Source organism: Halichoerus grypus, chromosome 3 (genome assembly GCF_964656455.1).
Source record: "Halichoerus grypus chromosome 3, mHalGry1.hap1.1, whole genome shotgun sequence".
NCBI lineage: Eukaryota > Metazoa > Chordata > Mammalia > Carnivora > Phocidae > Halichoerus > Halichoerus grypus.
The window spans coordinates 130,292,996-130,312,063 of NC_135714.1; the positions used below are offsets into that span (position 1 = coordinate 130,292,996).

Genomic DNA, 19,068 nt, shown 5'->3' on the forward strand with positions numbered 1-19,068 from the left:
ACCTGAGCTGAGATCAAGAGTCAGACGCTTAATTGACTGAGTCACCCAGGCACCCCATCTTGCTAACATTTAAAGATTTATTTCCATTTTATAGTAGAAGAATATGTTTATATTCTTATGTCAGTGATCTTCTTTATTATTATTACGACAACATTCTTTACTCTGGTATTACACTAGAAAAACTACCTACCACAATTAGCTGTTTTGCCCCAGCACAGAATTTAGATTAGAGACAGTTCAAAACTTCAACATCAAAGAAGGGAATGTCAAGCATGCTGAGGCTGAAACAAACTTTCTGAAATCGCACTAACCCACTGTCATTAACTTTCTGGGATGTGAGTTCTTTTTTTTTAAGATTTTATTTATTTATTTGAGAGGGAGAGCACAGAGGGAGAGTGAGAGAGAGAAGCAGACTCCCAGCTGAGCAGAGAGCCCAGTGCAGGGCTCAATCCCAGGACCCTGGGATCATGACCTGAGCTGAAGGCAGATGCTTAACTAACTGAGCCACCCATGCACCCCTGGGATATGAGTACCTTTAAAAGGTTCACAACTGAAATTGGCAAGTTAATAGCCTGTCCTATCAGAGGTATTATGAATTAAAATAGTATGTATGCCCACCATCTACATTTTCCCTAGTGCAAGCAGGTGGCAGTATTGATCAATAAGCTATTTCCCACTCTTATTCATTAATTAAGCATTTATTTAGCATCTAGTATTTGTCAGGCACAGGACAGTATACAATTAAGAAAACTTTTTCTTTCTCCATTGAATTTATGACACAAAATAGGGTAATATATATATATCTGACTTCTAGAACTCACACTGAAATTAGTTCTAAATTATTTTTTTGAGAATATGTAAAATAAGACAAGGTGAGCCAGATTTAGTTTGAAATTACCATCCAAGTAAACAAATATTGAAATATTACTGCATTAGAAAAAAACTACACACACTATATGCAACTTTAAAATAAACTTGTTTGGGGAGGGGAGTATTGCTTATAATAATTATATACTCAATTCTAACCTCAGTAAATCAAAATGCAAATCACAACATAGCTCAGAATGCTTTAAAGAATTTTTAAGGTAATTATAATTGTAGGAGTGATACTTTCATACATTCTTCTTTTTCTTGAAGTTTAAGGTATTTATAACTGTACTTACAAAAATGAAGCCCATCAAGATTTGACACAAATAAAATGCAACATTAATTCAAGCAGTAAAAGTTTTTTTCATCCCTTCTAATTGGGCCAATTAGATAAACATATGTGCATATGTATATATCTACCAATATATAAATATACAAACATACAGAGTTTGACACAATAATGCAAGTTGAGTTTTATTTATCCCAGCCACAGAAGAAAACAACGAAGATGGGAATTTTGCTTGTTTGCTCTTCTGAAATTCATATTGTTATAGAGCTATCAGACTTAATACATGTACCAAAACATTCCTTACAATACCTCTATCCAGACAAGCAATACCTGCAATAATCTGACAAAGTAAGTCACTCCAGAGTTCATCCTGATTTATTTAGAAATCAATTAATCTTTACATCTCATGCTTCAGATCCAAAATAAACTATCAGTAAGCATCTCAAATTTATATGCAAAAATTTCCTCTCAAAATTTGTTATAAATCTTTTATAGTCACCCTTCAATAAAGTAAGGAAAATATAAATATAGGGTAGACTTCAAGAAAAATGAAGCAGCAAATATGACCCAGGGAAGAATTTAACATGAAGAAAGAATGAAATCAATTTTCCATCAGTATAAGACCTAGAACCCTATTTACTCTTCTACTTTCTTTATCCAGTTCCATATTTATTGCTGCTGGTTGTGATGTTCAAATATATTTATCTGATTTGAGAAAAATTTTCTATAGGTGTGGTATATCAATCTTATATTTTAGTACTAAAATATCCTTTCATTTTAAGGTTTGTTTAAAATTCCAGAATTAATTTCTTACATTAGTCATGACCTAAATTTAGTCATGACCAAAAAGTTTTGAAAAAAGGGCTAAAGGCTAAGAAGTAAAAAAGTCGTATATACTGAATCGGTAACAATAACAAAAACATTAATAGCAGGAAGCCATACGTTTAGAACTAGAAGGGAACTTGGAAGTCATCTAATCCAAATCCCCTTCATTTTTGAAATGAACGTAAGAGTTGGAATTGGAGAAAACTGAATTTATTTTATTATTTTTTTTTTTTAAAGATTTTATTTACTTATTTGACAGAGACACAGCGAGATAGGGAACACAAGCAGGGGGAGTGGGAGAGGGAGAAGCAGGTTTCCCGCCAAGCAGGGAGCCCGATGCGGGGCTCGATCCCAGGACCCTGGGACCATGACCTGAGCCGAAGGCAGACGCTTAACGACTGAGCCACCCAGGCGCCCCGAGAAAACTGAATTTAAACACCAGCTCTGCCATTATTACAGTGCAACCTTGGTAGGGGTTATTTGACCTTTATGAGTTCTGGTTTTTGTAATGGTAATTACCATCTACTTTACCATCCTAACCCACAGAGTCATTGTGAGGACCTAGTAGATGCCCAGGGTATAACAGATATCCTATAAAATAATAACTGTTATTAACAGGAGAGAAAAGTGAGGTAGAGAATTAAGAGTCTTGCTCAGGGTTATACAGCTATATTAGAACCTTAGACTCTGGTCCCAAGTTCACTACTTTTAACTGATTTCTACTTCTATTACATATGTGATGGCTCAAGTTAAGCTAAAAAATCAGACATTGCTAAAGAAGGAAAAAAAGTATTTTATTTTGCAAATAGCAATTACACATGCAAACTATAACTAAATCTTGATTATTCAGTTCATGGAATAATTATCTGGGTCCAGATGACTATGCTTCTGCTACATGTGGGAAATCTGAGGCAAAGACATGGTAGCAACTGGGGAAAATGTGACAGAAACTGAAAGATTTAGGTTAAAAGAAGTCAATTAAGAAACAATCACCTATATCCCAATATCTACAAAATGCTACTGAGGACAAATAAAAACATTACAATAATAATCTTTCTCCCCCCAAGATACTTAAAATCCGCTGGCAAGACAAGAAACTAATAGAGAACAATATCTATCAAGTGCCAAACTGGGTAGTGTAGGAGGTCAGAAAATGAAGAAATCATTCAAATAGTCTGAGAAGATTTCATATAAAGTGGTCTTGTTTCTAAGCTTAAAAGACAGAAGTTTGGTAGACGTTTAGGAGAAAAAAGGAAATCATCATCTGTGGGCCAAAGATGTATGTGGGACTACCACTGTCATTAGCTTGAAGAATTAACATCATCTGTAAGTCTTCTAGTAGTCACTGGTCTTACAAGGTTCATTAGGGTGTAACCTATTTAGCAATACATCTCCTTATCCAAACATTTAATATTACAGTTAAAATATTCTTTAACATACTAGTAATGGCTTCTTCAAAAGTACTTTCTGCCATGACTCATTCTCCCATTTTAGGGATAATATGTGTCTTTCTGTACAAGGAGAACTTTACTGTGTGGGTGTAAAGACTGTTGACTTTTTATTTAGTTATAAACACTGACTAATAAGGGGTCCTTCTGTTTCAATAGGCATTTATACCAGATCATACATACAAGCAGCCTGTACTCAAGGGGGGGAACGGTGCAAAAAGAAGAGATTTCTTAAATAAATATTCATTCAAACCTTATAATCTCTCCCAAACTTGATGAAAAGACAATAAAAAATGTAATTTGGGGCAGTAGGGTATAAGATTCATTGACTTTCACCAATATGTGGGAAAAGGACCTCTGATATTAAAAAACACATGACTTGCTTGGAAAATTAAACAGTTTGTCTTGTTCTACATCCAGCCCTTTCTTCCCATTCCCTGCCCCTCCAGCCCCCAGACTCAAAGCCTCCTTTTAAGGAAAATACTTCATTGTAGAAAATTTTAAAGTCATAGAAACTGTTCATCATGTCCAGAACTAGGGGAAGGGCTACTTTAAAGTAGAAGGTACATAAGAATCAAACACATGATATAAAGTATGATCCTTTGCAGAATATATACACAAATATTTAAGTGTGTGTTTGTATGTGTGTGTATGCATAGAGAAAAGCCTATGTAAATACATAAAAATATTCACAGTGGTCATCTAAGTGGCTTAATAAGAGCTTTTCCCTCTTTTTTCTTACCTGTCAATAAACAAATTTACTTGCATAACCTTTTGAGCACCTACTATGTGCTAACAACTGTTCTAGGCTCTAGGTATAAGGTGGCAAACAATGCAGATGAGCTTTCTACTCTCATACAGTTTATATTCTGGGAGGGGGGAAGACACATAATAAGTAAACAATACATGAGTAAGATAATTTCATATAATGCTTAGTTTTAAGACAGAAATAAAACAGGTAGAAGTAGGTACTAAGGGTAGTAGAGAAGTGTGGCTAATTTTGAATGGCATCACCCAGGAAACAACAATTTTAAGTCAAAATGATAGTGTCTAGGATCAGTAAGAATAAGGCCAGTCTGACTAGGATAATGTGACTGGTACATGATGATGTCAGACAGGTAACCAAGGGCCAGATCATGTAATATCTTGTAGGTCCTGGTCAAGAGTTTGGATTTAATTCTAAGTGCAATGTGAAGTCATTAGAGGACTTCTAGAATGAGAGGAAACACAACCGACTTCTGTATATATTTTTGCCTATACTATTTTTTATATTTTCAAAAATGTATATAAAATTAAAGATTGCTCACAAAGTAATTCTCACTTGCTGAAATCAGAGATACAGAGAAAAGAATATATAACTGTATTTGAACTCTTCAACTCTTTCATGCAGCAATTACTCTTCCATTTCCCTCATACTTACTCTCAAACTCAACACCTATCCCAAAAGATTCCTAAACTTAGGAAAGAGAATTGGAATAGAAGGTAATACTTAGTCTGCACCATGTGCCAAGCACTATCCTAAATCTTTATATCTAGTAACTCAATTCTATAAGAATGGAGGAGTAACTACTGTATCATATCTCTATTTCCTTGCTCTTCTACTTTCTATGTTCTGATTTTATCTTTACATTTGATAATTTACTCTTTTTGAGAAAGACAGAGATGTTGGGCTCAGATCTCTGTAGATGGATGTGCCAGCCTTCTTTTAGCAAATGTCTACAAGGATAAAAGACATGGTTACCTTTCGTTATTATAGACAAAAGGATTTTACCCAAGGTATACCTTTTACTTCTTTGTGATCATAAAAAATTCCAGAACATAATCATAGAATCTCAAAATTGGAAAAAGCCTTCAACTAAAGCTTAGTACAGCCTCACGTACAACCCTACTTAGGTACACCCTCATTAGCATGTAGTCATCCAAGATCTGCTTAATCTAAAATACATGTTATTCTCAACTCAGTATTCTTCTATTGGTTCACTTTCCAATTCTGATAATTATGTCCAATTATAAAATTTGACTAGCAGATACATAAAGTCCAGATTCAAACTTATTATACTTTTTAAAATATAGCATTTCTTCTCATCTCAGTCATCTTATAAAATTTCCAGAGGAATTTAAAATGAGTAGGGATAACTTTAACCAATCTTTTAAAACTCTAGTTATGAATCAAAGTCTGTGGACTAGAACTTATTTCACTTATTCAAGAACATTTAATAATTCCATATTGGTGTTAGGCCAATAAGAAACATAAATCACCCCAGGTTCTTGCTCTAGAAAGTGTGCATCATGGTGATCTTTAATCAATTCTTTACGTACGTTAGAATAGCTTGCCTACTCTTTAAGTATCTGTGTTTGATACAGCTGTCAAGTAAGGAAGGAAGAAACCTAGTAATCATGCCCCTACTACATTTAAAAAGGAGGATTCTAAAGATTCATTTTAGAAACATCAATTTACATTTTAAAGCAATTATTGTATATATAATTTAACAAACTGCATTCGCTTTGAAAGAATCAAGAATTATCTGACTAGCATAATGCCTACATGATCCCCTACCTTTTTAGGAAATTCCAACAGACTGTAAAGATTCAGTACACAAAAGCAGAGTACAAAATAAAGACTGCTAGAAATAGATGGGTCATGAGCAGGGTTTGACATAATTTTGGAAATATTTTTGGATTATGGAAATATTTTCAAAATAACTATTCATCTGAAAATGTACATGATCTATAGTAGTTTTTTATTCGCAGTGAACTGTAAGATCAATGGTCAGGAGCACTCTGACATCTTGGAAAAACTACTATAATAGAAATATTTTATTTATAAGTTCATTTTCTTTATTAAAAAATTCTTTCATATTTAAGAACGTATTTATCTATAAATACTCAAAGCCTCCAAATGTTTAAAAATTAACTTGAAAAGTCTGCCACACTTGATACATGATTCTAAAAAGTTCTTTCTGTAGGATGGATACCATGAGTTTCTTTCCAGCTGTGTGAACTCATGGTATGTAATGATGGCCCAATGACTACTAAACAAATGTGCATTACAATTTAAGAACTGCCCTGTGCATACAGCTGGTCCGTTGAGAACTGTTACATGGTGATTTGAGAACACTCTTGAAAAACTGAATCTTAAATTCTTTTTAATTGAGTCAATGCACGTTCAAACTTTTACAGCATGAAAAAATATCCTATGAGGAATAGCTTAAATCTACTAAAGCACATAAAGTCAAAGCTAGCAAAAAGATATTGAACTATGGAATATTTTTAAAGTTGCAATATTTTGTTAGCCCTTGGGATAAAGATACATACAGACATACACACAAACCCCTCTTCATTTTCAGTCTTTCCTTTAAAGTCATTCTATCAAGAGACAAAACAGCGTATTATGAACATATTTTTCAAGAGATGTTAAATGAAGACATGTTAATCATCATGATCACAATGTAAATAGCAGCTTAAAATTAAATGGTATTTTAAAGATATTTTTATTCAACTAGCTTTTATTAAACAATTGCAAAAAACAGATTTTGTTAGACCAAGATGTAATTTACTCCCCACCAATTCATTTATTTCAAAGACTTTAACTTTGTGAAATGTACTATACTTGTTTTTCCATATAGGTAGTGTAGAAAAAGAAAATTACTGTGAGAAAAATTTATGGTGAGCCTCTAGCCCCAAATTCCACTGTAATATTATTAGTCTCATCCAAATGAATCCTGCCTCATATAATGGTTCCTTGTTTTCTAAACAATGAAACAAGATGGGAGAAAAAAACTAAACAGTGATTCAAACATTTTATTTTGATAGATCTACATCTGCTACATTCAATAAATATTTAGCCAGGGTTCTTAAAAGCCAGACACTAAGCAAAAAGTAGGCAAAACTGAGCAAGATGTAATCTCTATCCTGGAAGAACTCCCAAATTCGGGGGGGAAGGACAGACAAGTCAATAAAAAAATGACAAATCAATATAATTGGTAAATGAAATTGCTCAAGTTATATGACAATGCATAGAGCTAGAAAGAGAAAGAGATATTTCCAAGAAACACAAGGCAGTATTTTAAACCTAAAGAAAAAAGGGAAAACAAACGCTACACTTAATCTGATCTGAGTGCTCCTTTATTGCCCACCATCAAAAATATCATAAACTATTCAATCTTGAATAAGCAACTGTTTAAAAAAAGAGAAAGTTCTCTTAAGAAAATGAAGTATACAGAGAAGAGAACTTACAGGCACTCTTCTAGGTACTTATATAAATTCATTGAAGCTAATGACCCCATGAAGTAGGTAGTATTATTGTCCCATTTTACAGATGAGGAAACAGGCACAGAGAGTTTAAGTAACTTCCCCAAGGGCATACAACTATTAAGTAGGGTACCTGGGATTTGAACACAGGCAAATCTTGGTCTCCAGTTTATAGAAAATGAAAACATGGTTTTCTACCTACATAGCAAGAAGTATTGGTAGTTAAGAAATCTCTAGGATGTTTCCCGAGAGATTTCAGTATGCAAATGTGTGATGTGCAGATGAAATCTATGTTAGAGTCACAGCAGACACAGACAAAGAAGAGACAAACTAGATAGCTAATTGTGCACTTTGATACACTTTACCCCTGGGAATTTACCAAGAGTAGCTTGACAATTAATACGCTAGTGCCAATGCCTCCTTGGTAAAGGCTTGCTCCCATTATCTTTGACATTATATTGACGGTAGGCAGCCATCAGTAGGCAGAGTGAAAAAAAAAACCTATCTGATGAAAGATGCTTACAATAATACATGGGTTTTGCTTCCTTTTCTAAACCGCCCCCCACCCCCGCTAAGAACTCTATCTACCCTCACTCCCTCATGCCCTATACTTTCTATCTCTAAAACATGAAATAATGAAAAAAAGCTGAGAACAGAATACACCAAAGTATCTCCTGGAAAGTCCTTTTGAAAGGGCTACTAGGTCTTTCTCCCTTACTCAAATGATCTGAACACCGTAGAAAACTGGCAAAAGTTATGTATCCCAATACTAAAGGAACTGTTTTAATGCTCTTTATTGGTTATTACAACCCCAAAACACTTAATAGGGAATTATGACTTCCACCTGATTTTGAATTTTTTAGTTTAATAGACAGCCTAAAAATACTTGACTTATTAACAAGTAGTAGTGGGGGGGTCACTTTTCGGAGTATATATACAATATATGCTTCAATATGTGGTTATCACTTTGGTCCTGTTTCTTAATTTCATCACATAGATCTTTTTGTAAGGGCCAATCCATCTTTAAAAAATGTCAATTTGATCCATGTGTGGTGATCACTTCCTAGGTGTAAACATCATTGTTGATACGTGCACACCTCTGTGATTCTATCCTATGCTGTTTCAACTATTTGTATTCTACCTGGGATACATAATTACAACAAATGTAGATTTAAATGGTTATTTTAATTTCCTGCAGACACTCATTCAACAGTATTTATTTGGGTGCCTATTATACATAAATTAAGGATGGTCTCAGCTTCATGGCTGTGGTAGGAGCTTTTACAGTGTGGTAGGAGAGGAAGACAATGAAACAAAACAAAGCAAAAGTAAAACTGTGGTAAATGCTGCAGAATGTTAGGAAAATGCATAATGTTAAGGTTTTGACCTAGTCTGGGGGTTCAGAGAAGACTTCTCTTCTCTGAAGGAATGATTAAAGTGTGTTGTGGGGGGGGGAAGGGCACCCCATGGCTGCAGTGCACAGAACAGCAGAGGTTCTATGGTAAGTGCAAAATGAAGCTAGAGGAGTAGACAAGGGCTAGATTATGCAAGACCTCATAAAGGATTTTGGTCTTCACCCTAGGAGCAATGAAAAGCTTATGCTGGATGTTGGTCAGGGGAAGGAAATAGTCAGATATGCCTCTTGAAAAATCATTCTAATATTAAAACCAGAATGGAAGTGAGAGTGAATGCGGAGAGACTATGTGAGGAAGTTATTCCACCAGGCCAGGCGAGAGATAATAGTGGCTTAGACGAGCCAGGTGCAACAAAGATGGATAGAAGTGAACATTTAAGAGATACGTAGGACATAAAACTAATAGGATTTGGTGACAGACTGATTAGTCGTGAAGAATAAAGGAGGAGGAGTTATCAGGGATGACACCTAGGTTTCTTATGCAACTGGATGGGACATGAGAGAGGATACTAGACAAGAGTCAGTGTTTGCTTGTTTTTCTTTCCTGGGGTAGGGAGGATCACAAAGTCCATGTCTGGTCATATTTGGTTTGAGGTGTCTTTGAGATATCCAGGTGAAGTTATCATGCTCCAAATAGCTCTGGAGCTCAGAACAAAGGTCTATATTGGAGATAAAAACATGCGAATCATCTGTGTACAGGCCATCTCGAATTTCCTTTCTAAAGCTGTTAATCACAGTGCCTTGTCACAGTGTAGACACATTAATTATTTGTCCATCTTCCCCATTAAACCCTAAGCTCCATGAAAGCAGTGACCACTTCTATTTTGATTCTTTTACCTCAGCTCCTCACATAGTCCTTACACTTATCAGGGTATCAATAAATAATATTTACATGAGATAATGAACAATGTAACACACACTTTAATCAATAATGACAGAATTAGAGAAATAATAACTAGAAATTATTAATTTTCAGCATAATTTGAAAAACTCAATTTTCAGTATAAGGAAAGGTGATATAGGTGAACAACACATTTTATAAATTTATTATTTTGTACTATGTTATATATAATATTATTTATAATATCTTATGTATCTATATACATATATTTCCCCTTCAGGGAAAAGTAATAAAATTTTCTAGGTATTTATCCGTTACCAATTAAAGCATAAACTAAACTGGAAGAAAATACAGTTTGATATGCAACAAAAATGCAATTATCTTTGTTATTAAAAGCCAACCTGGCTTAGGACTTCCTGTACCTTTAAAAATGCCAACAGAATATAAACTTTTACTATTAAAAGGGATATACACACTTTTAACAACACTTAGTGTTGTTAAATCTCACACAAGTCTCAAAGTATTTTATTTATTCATTGGTATTAACCCAACAGACAGCATTTTTGTATCTCCATTTTACTGACAAGAAATCTGAAGCATGAAAGTTTTTGAGAGTTACCAAAAGCACTATAATACTTGCTAAAAAAAGAAAAACCCTTTGGCAATATATATTTTAATCTCTATGGACAAAATAACAGGCTAAGTGCCATTTCCATTAAAATTAAATTGAATACTGCATATTTTACATATAATTGGCTACCTTTATTTTGCTTTCCCTGCTTTTTATCATGATCTCCCATCGAGACAGGATCTAGCAAGAAACACTACACTTAATGAAAAAGGTCAAAAGGAATAAGATCCCACTGAAATACCCTTTTTCTTTTTAAGTTACTGATAGTTATTTCATTACTACTTCATTTGGTTTTGTGAATATGAAAAGCATGTAAGTAATAATTTTAACAAAAGATTCATTTTGGGGCATACCATTCACTTCTAACTTTGAATGGAAATAGAACACAATTCATCTTAAACTTCAATGTAGTCAACAATATAAAAAGAGGCATTTCTAAATCCTCTTTGGTTTTCAACTTCCAAGAAATATTTTAACATTTATATATTAAAGCTAAAGAATGTTATTACGTTGCTTGAAGTATATATACTTTTGTATATAACCACAGTCTGGGAATTTTAAGTAAATATAATGAAGAGTACAAAATACAGTGTAGGATGATGTCAGACACTAGCAAACAATATCAATGCTTTTTAAATTACATTAAAGAGAAAATATCCTAAAATGAAAAAGGAAAAACTATAAAAAATGTTTTGGAAGAGGTTGTGGTTGGCCATTTATTACTTTTTTGTATTAGAGTTAATTAATATTCTAAAAAGGTCTACAAAAAGCTGAACAACCTCTCGAGCTTTGAATTCATGGCACTGACCTTAGGACTTTCTCAGAATGATTTTTAATGCACTCTGTTATTAGTAAAACCTGTTCAAACACATGCCCCATCTGCCAGCACCCCATCTGCAAGAGAGCTTCTTATTCTTGTAGACAGTACAACTTCTGCTTGCTTCCTTCTCTACATACCAGCTGTATGGTAATGAGTATGAGCAGCTGAAAATACCGCATGATAACAAAGCTAATATGAAAACGGCAGAACACCACTTCCCCTCAATGCAGCAGTTGCAGCATGCACACTGCAGATAAGCTACTATACAGAGGTGGGGTGGGTGAGAATTTCATTTGTGTGTATGGGGGGCCGGGGAGTGCGTGTGTATGCGCGTGGGCATGCGCGTGTACACGTGTGTGTGTGTGTGTGTGTGTGTGTGTTAAATATGGGGTTTCCAAGTAATTAAAAAATAAAGAGAACTAAAAGCAGCACAGGGTACCAAAGAAAGATCTAAATTTCTAAGCACTTTTGTTAAGACTTGTGAATCAATTCTTTAAATGTTTTAAGTCTCAATTCTTATACAGTAATGATATTCCAGGGGCCATTTTGACAAGCTAGTTTTCAAAGATGTTAACAAGTATGTTCCATTTCCTAATTAACTTATTTTGGGGCCTCTAGGGAAAGAAATGGAGTCAGAGCTTAAAATCATAATGGAAACTCTTCGCTAGACATTTTAGCGTCAATCAATAAATTCTGTTTTTAATTCTTACATAGCAATTTAAATTGTTTTAATTTAATGGTATTTGAAGCCAACAAATTTATTCTAAACATCTGAGAGACTCCAAACAAAATACTAAGATAGCACGTTACCTTAATTTAGTAAGACATAATGGGGTTAATTTTTACACATGTGATAGTCACACTGAATGAATCTACATAATGTAAGTAGAACCAAATCACATTAACTTTTTATGTGCAGTAGCTATCCATTTAGAGATTAACAGTCATTCCGGAAACTATTTAAGAAAAATGACTATTCAAAATTGGTGCTATGCATTTTCTTTCACAATTTGAAGAAACTAAAAATGAAAAAATATTCAAAACACTAACCATAAGTAAAAGAAATAATCATGTCAGGAGAATTAATTATAATTTTTACCAACATTTCTAAAAAAAGTCTTGTGAACTTCATAACAGATTTTAAGTTCTTATTACAGAACCATACTTCTTTTTTTTATAGGTTATTTCATTTTATTCTTACAATAATCCTATGAAGTAGGTACTTCTATCTCCATTTTACAGATGAGGCTTAGTAAGTGGTGAAGCTAAGAACGTAATCCCAAGTCTAAATGACTCTACCATCTATGCTGTTAAGCACTCCGCTATTCTGCTATAAACTCCATAAGGGTGAGGAGTTAAGATTGTTTCATTCACTGTTGTACTCCAAATGCCTAAAGCAGTCCTGGACTCATAGAAGTTATTGAATGAATAAACAGAAAAGAAAACTACTCAGTTGTTTTTAAGTATAAATCCATTTAAATGGAAAAAAAAAAAACCACTTGAAGAATCTTAAAATAAGATTGTTTAGTAATCTAAGTTTTGTTCACTTGTCAGATTGAAAAATTAAGACTTTATTAAAAAAATTCTCATAGTTAAACATCCATTTTTGAAAACGTTGGTACAGAATGAGTAACAGCAAAATTGCACTAATTTTAGTGCTCGCTTCGGCAGCACATATACTAAAATTGGAACAATACCGAGAAAATCAGCATGGCTCCTGCACAAGGATGACACACAAATTCGTGAAGCATTCCGTATTTTTTTTTTAAAAAAAGGAGCAAAATTGTACTGATTTTAGTATTTTGCCTATTTTTTGCAAATCCACTTACCTGTCCTCATTTTTACTGTCTAACAATAAAAGTACATTTTTTCTTGTTAACAAGCTTAACATATTCCTTGACTTCAAATATAAATCAAGGCCATGAGCTTCCATAATATAAAAGCTTTTGTATAACATATATAAAAACCTGAATTGAAAGAATAGTTCCAACTTAAAGAAATAGTCCCATTCATCCTTTAAAATGTAAGACATACAGCTACATTTCTGCAAAGAAGAATGAACTTTTAACACCACTTACTGATTCAAAAATCCCACAAATTCAGACAAGATTTACAAAAACAGTACTATACTGCCCCTACATGTTCAAACTAGTAGCAACAATGACATTTTAAAATCCAAAGTGATAATGCAGAGATTTCTGTGGATTATTGAAAAGCTGTTTAAGCTTAAATTGTTCCCAAGTGAACTATATGAAATCACGCACACATAAAAATGTAATTAAATATAGGAATAACCGACAAGTTTCAATTTTCATTTTCAATACTAGCAAGGAGAAAAAATGTAAGAGAATTTCATCCAACATTATATTTTTTCTCTCAAAACAGATTTCCCTATTATTGTGTGAAAATATCATAAAATAACGATAAACAAATAGCCATGTGATTTTAGAGTCAGTATTAATGTATTAACGTTTGAGAAATACTTGCTCCTACTTGCTTTTCCTTGACACCTAAATAAATGTCAATAAAGTTGATAAATATAGAGACCAAAGTCACAAGAGAAAACCTTATTAATCTCAGATTTACTTTTTTATTTTCTCACAATTTAGGAATAAAACACTATATATGCAAATAAAGAGATGGGCTGCATCAATAGATACTTGGAAATACTGAATTATAACTCCTAACATTTAGAATGTTGTTGACTTTACCACAAGTGGTAGTCCTTTCTGCTATTACTTCTATGGTGAAATTTCTATCATATTAAAAAAATCTTAGGGGCGCCTGGGTGGCTTAGTCGTTAAGCGTCTGCCTTCAGCTCAGGTCATGATCCCAGGGTCCTGGGATCGAGCCCCGCACTGGGATCCCTGCTCAGCGGGAAGCCTGCTTCTCCCTCTGCCTGCCGCTCCCCCTGCTTGTGTTCTCTCTTTGTCAAATAAATAAATAAAATCTTTAAATATACCTGTATTATTTATACCTACCATAAACCTATCTACTATAAATTATATCTACCATTATTTAGCTGGTTTATTTGTGAAACACACATTAATTTATGCAACTTCCCACAAGTCAGAGAGAGGGCCAAGAACTCTAATCTGACCCAGGAACAATCCAGAAAGAGATCACTAGGTAAGCCCGGTAGGATATTAAAGTTTCCAAGAATATGAAAAAAATGAAATAAAATAGAAGAATCATATTTAATCTTTCAGAACCTCAAAATACTATTCCACACTAGATACTATCTAACAGCATTTGAAAACCAGTAGATTATACATATCAATAAAGTCACCAACATAATCCTACCAAGTCAGAGTGTGTGTCATATATATGCATGCACATGTATGTAGGTACTCATATATACATATGGAGAAACTAAAAGACAAATTACCACCAGTTGATTTAGAAAAATGTACCACTGAATAAAGGAGTCTGGTGACACACTGTATATCGGAACAGACCAAACATGCTGTCCACTCCTAGGCAGAATTCTCAGGGTCACTACAATGTTAAATTATATAAAAGGTTGGACCTTTTCTGCTTTGTTCACTAATGTATCTGAACTGCCCAGAACTGTGCCTGGCAATTAATGTTTATTTGTTGAATAAATTAATTAACCCATGTTCCTCTGATTTTGATATGTGACTATAAAATGGGAACAATGAGATAAGTCTCTCAGAGACAGAGAAGCATCTATAGCCTCCCTAAGGGAAGGAAGGTCTCTGCCTTACTCATCTTCATTATACTAGCAACACATACAGGGAGTATGCCTAATACGTATTAGCAAAATAAAAATTAATTTAGTGGTATTAATTTTCCATGAAGTAAAAAAGTGGTAGAGGTTCTCATTCCTCATTTAACATATATGTCTGCTAACAAGAGTTGCATTTACTCACTGAAGAAAAATAATATATAAGCTCTGAACTACCATATTATATGGAGCTGCCTATAACTAGGTTAGTAAAATTTAGGTATTCATTTATATAATGTATGTTTTAAAGCATTTAAATATGCACGTACTCAGAGACTTAAGGCTTTGACTACTTTGACATTTCAAAGTGTATTCCATTTTTTGTATGTGGGTGATAGCTGTAAACTCAAAGGTCTGTGGAGTTAGTTCCACAATTTTAGAGAAAGCTGTGTTGCTGACTTCAGAACTTTTTGGGAATTTAGAAAAATAATATGGTACATACATATTACTGAACACTTCCAGTATTATACATTAATATTTTTGCAGCAAAGTTCATGACTATTCAGATAAATAATAAAACTGACTATTTTAAGTTACTTAGAGTTAGGTTTGGCTAACTTTAAAAACATTCTTAGCTCTCAGGCTTGCTGGACATCTGTCTGCAGACAAGGGACAGTGGGTTTATTTCATATTTGTTTACCTTGCCAGGACTTAACAACAAGTTTATTTTTTAGCATATTTTTCATCTGTCTCCCATACTGCATCTTAATAGCCTTGCCCTGTGATGTTAAAGTTACTAAACTATTTGAACAGATTGTTATCTATCAACAACAGGGATAACAATTCATGGCAGTTATTTCTACAATGTAGTTGTAGACTTACACATCATTATAATTTGTTTTACATTCATATCTGACAACTGAGGCACAACCTAATACTAACACATCACTTGATGACAAACACAAAAACATCCAGAAAGCAATGTTATCAGTAATTAGACACTGAAGCCATCACGAATTGTGAGAACAAAGTAAGAATTTAAAAGTATTTAAAAACCCAGGATTACACAGCAAAAGTTAACCCTTCCAACATCTGGAAATTAAGGATCTGTTCACTCAACAAACCTTACCAAGGTCAGTTTACCACAGTGTTTGTGATGCTAGGTCTAGACACCTGAGGCAGAATCTCAGCTCCATCACTAGCTCTAGGGCAAGTTATTTAACCTTGCTATGCCTCAGATTCCTCATCTGTAAAATAGGGATAATATAATACAACACCTACTTCACAAGGTTATCTTAAGGATTATATGAATTCATATGTGGAAAGTATAGTGCTTCCTCTGCATCCCAAGTTAGACTCTATACTATGACCCTATTTTGTTGTCATCAAAACACTAACATTAGTAACTACTTTTCTGTTTCCATAAAGTATAACCTAAGCTCCATGAGGGCATGGACTCTATCTAGTTCACTGTTAACAGCCATAGGTTCTAGAAAATTTTCCAACTCTGTTCTAAGTGCTCAATACATATTTTTTGGCTGATATTATTACTGATAAATGTCATGTCAAGATATAAGCAAGTAATTTGCAGCAGTATAAATAACATGAAAAGCCGAGATGTGAGCGCAAGCAATAATACAAGTTCCTTCTGTCCATCACTTCTCTGATCCTCTGCTTAGCAAATATCCTTCATGTTTTAATTCAAAGTTACTGTGAAGCCTTTCCTGAGTCATTTGCTTTGAGACTTGGGTGACCCTCTCATGCTCCCACAGTACTTTATACATGAGCGCATTTAAGCAAAATTATACCTTCGTACTATAAAGGTTTGTTTATGGTTTTTACCACTAGACTATCTACGATGCATAAAGGATCGTGATTTTTCACTTTTGTATATCCACAGGTACAGGGGATGAAGAATCATCACCTTTTTATTTATAGCTAGTATCCTGCACAGTACAGAGAATAAGACCGCAAGAAAATTTGTAATTTATACTTTGTTTACTCAAGTTTATGCATGACACATGAAACATTCTTAAGAAGAAAAGGACTGATAGGATTTAAAATAGAATGGTCTGATATGTGGTAACTAATCCCTTTACTGATAAAATAAGTAGTGACAATAAACCATATCAGATCAGTTGAAAATGCCAATTGTTCCCCAGTTCCAATGGAATACGTGTGTAAGGAAAATAACTGAAGGAAGTCACATTTTAGTTTACTCAAAAAAAAAAAAAAAATCAGGTACCCTATTAAAATCTCCCTCCAAACTTGCTCATATCACCACCCTGTTCTTTCTTCTCTCCAAAGTATTGTAATTTTTTTTTCCTTTATTTCAGCTTTTCTGACATTTTTTGGCTACTGTAGAATCTCAAAAGTATCATCAAAATGACTTTACCCTATGTTTGTTTCTCCTTCGTTTTCAAAATTGGTAAGTAGTAATTACTTTTAAAATTAAGTGTCAAACTGTATCTGAGTTTATTTAAATTTAGAAAATGAAATATTCAAAATCACAGCTGCACAGTCATTTAAAAATATTTAGTAAACAAAAAACATGCCATATTCTTAACAGTACAAAAACTCCTTCAGAATCTTCCAAGTTTAACACATACTTCAATGAATTAGTCATAAGAATATTTATACTAACTTTCTTCTGCATATCACTAGGAGCATAAAAAAGACATTAAAGATAATTTCTGAACTCTAAGAGTTTATAGCCTAATTGAGGAGACAAGATAACTATATGGAATAACATCACCGGGCAGTAGATATTTGCCTAAGGGCCAAAGGTAATGGCAACAATTACAATATGTTCTACTAATGGATGAGGACAACGGTGGATGCAATCAGTGCCAGGACAACCAGAGAAGGAAGCTAGACTGTGAGGTCATGGGAAGGACCTAGAAAGAAAGAGGCACAAATGTAACTGGTGGACACTTGGAACAGACCAGTCTGGGGGAGAGATGGAGGATGCTGGCTTTTTAAAGGTTTCAAATTTCTGTATGTTGGGGAAACATCTATCTACTTCTAATTGGCTAAGAGTTCCATGAAACGGATATTGAGTTTCATGACATGCCTTTCAGGCATCAAGACATTTTAAAAGAGCAGACTTGCTACAACTATTTTCAATAAGAATTAATCACGGCTGGACTAGATCAAAAAAAAAAAAAAAAAAAGGTAAACCTGGATTGGGGCAAAGGGCAAAGCTATGTCAGAAATGTAAAACTAAGTAGTAGTGCTCTAAGAAATAGGCAAGTATTTCTGGCAGCTGCTCTTGTTAGTATGAGAAGTACTCTTGTCGTAGATATTATTAATAGCAATATACTTTGGAAGGGGCTGTCACTTATACTGTGCAAATATCACACTAAAATTCAGAAATATAAAAGGATAAACTAAGGTGATGCAAAAACTCAAATAACCCTAAGACTTGCAGTAAAAATAATGTAATAAATCATAAAACTATACATGTGGGTCATCTGTTTAGATAAAAACACAGATTATAGTTTTAAAACTATGGGAGGAGAAGAAAATTATAGTTGAAGATAATATAGGTGACAGGTCTATGACAAATATTTTCCAGAAAGAATAAAAAATAGAATCACATGAGCAACAACTAATTTCTTGATCTATTTACATATTTTTCTCCTGAAGCTATAAGTATAAACCTATCTCATTATTTTTTCAAAAGGAAAAAAATTCCCTATGATAAAAAACCTAGAATAATTAGAAATACAATGACATAGTATTAACTAAGTAAAATCCACAAAACTTTATCACATAGGAATAAATTTTCTTAGAATATGATTTCTTTCTCTTTAAACAACAATAGAAATCCCTCATGCTGGTTTTTAATTGGTATAAACTTTCTGGAAAACAATTTAACAGTATTTTTCAAGAATCTAAAGAAGTTCATACTCCTTGACCCAATAATTCTACTTCTAGAAATCTGTGTATAGAGATGTTTAAGATTCATGTATAAAAAAGTTCAAAGCAGGTC

General features: G+C 33.6%; 1 protein-coding gene and 1 non-coding gene across 5 annotated transcripts in view; one reads left to right on the plus strand and one right to left on the minus strand.

The window, feature by feature from the left end:
- The window catches only part of FBXW7 (F-box and WD repeat domain containing 7), a 218,356-nt gene that overhangs the window by 36,922 nt on the left and 162,366 nt on the right, over positions 1-19,068 (minus strand). The window lies entirely within an intron of this gene.
- Positions 13,042-13,148, plus strand: LOC118536368 (U6 spliceosomal RNA). The gene has a single exon (XR_004917665.1). It is a non-coding gene; the product is annotated as a U6 spliceosomal RNA (small nuclear RNA).